Source organism: Arachis ipaensis, chromosome B07 (genome assembly GCF_000816755.2).
Source record: "Arachis ipaensis cultivar K30076 chromosome B07, Araip1.1, whole genome shotgun sequence".
Taxonomy (NCBI): Eukaryota; Viridiplantae; Streptophyta; class Magnoliopsida; order Fabales; family Fabaceae; genus Arachis; species Arachis ipaensis.
In genome coordinates this window covers 11911498-11913070 of record NC_029791.2, presented here as the reverse complement: position 1 = coordinate 11913070, position 1573 = coordinate 11911498, and positions in this window count along the sequence as shown.

Here is a 1573-nt window from a genome sequence, read left to right as displayed (position 1 = left end):
AATCAACGGAGATTACCAAATGCGAGACCCTTTACTCCAACAATACCTCGCCAAGGTGAACGAACTGAAAGAAGGGTTCAACCACATCACCAAACGGTACGTTCCCAGAGAACAAAATACCAGAGCAGATCTCCTCTTCAAGCTAGCCAGCACCAAACCAGGACATGGCAACAAATCGCTAATTCAAGAAGTCGTTAAATCACCATCCATATCAACAACGGCTAACGCTTGCCTGACACTTTCCAACCAAGGATCATGGACCTACCCTATCCTACAATACCTCCTCGACGGAACACTACCTGAAGACCCCAAAGAGGAAAAACGGACAAAAAGGGAAGCCGCCAACTACACGATTGTCGCAGGACAACTATACAAACGCGGATTCTCGCAACCCCTGCTCAAATGCGTCGAACCCGGGGACACGGAGTACATACTCCGCGAAATCCACGAAGGCTGTTGCGGCCACCACATCGGAGGTAAAACCCTCGCCCAGAAAGTCATCCGGGCCGGCTACTTCTGGCCCACGGTTATCCGGGACTCCATGCAGTTAGTAAAAAACTGCGATAAATGCCAAAGGCACGCCAACATCCACCAGGCCACCCCGCACCAGCTCAGCATCATATCGGCAGAGCGTCCATTCGGCACCTGGGGGATCGACCTTGTCGGACCCTTTCCTACGGCACCCGATCAACTCCGATATCTCATCGTCGCCATAGATTATTACACTAAGTAGATCGAGGCCGAGCGCCTGGCCTCCATCACGGCAACCCAATGCCGAAAATTCTTCTGGCGACAGATCATCACCCGATTCGGGATCCCCGAGATCGTCATCTCGGACAACGGAACCCAATTCGCTGACAAAAAATTCAGAGAATTCCTAGAAAGACTACGTATATCCCACCGCTTCAGCTCGGTAGAACACCCCCAAACAAACGGACAGGTGGAGTCTGCAAACAAAATAATCGTCAAAGGACTCAAAAAACGGCTCGACAAAGCCAAAGGACTATGGGCCGACGAACTCGAATCAGTCCTATGGTCATACCGAACAACACCCCAAACGACCACGGGGAAACTCCTTTCCGATTAACATACGGGACGGAGGCCGTCATCCCAGTGGAGATAGGAGACCCAAGCCCCAGGAAAACGGTCGGAAGTAATGACGAGGAAGCAGAACGGGACCTCATCGACGAAGAAAGAAGCATAGCCCATATTAGAGAGCTAGCCCTAAAACAAAGAGTCAGCTTAAGGTACAACCACGGCGTCATCAAACAATAATTTGTACCCAACGACCTCGTCCTACGGCGAAACAACATCGGAGTCCTGACCCCAGGGGAAGGGAAACTCACCCCCAATTGGGAGGGACCGTACAGAATCAAAGCCACAATCGGAAAGGGAGCATACAAGCTCGAACGGCTTAACAGCGACGAAATTCCGAGGACATGGAACGCCGCCAACTTACGATGATACTATACTTAGACCGACCCCCCTAGGTCACCTTTTTTATTTTATGTCTTTTCTTTACTTATCTTCCCCTTTTACAATTTTAAATTTAAATTTCGCTTAAGTGTCAATC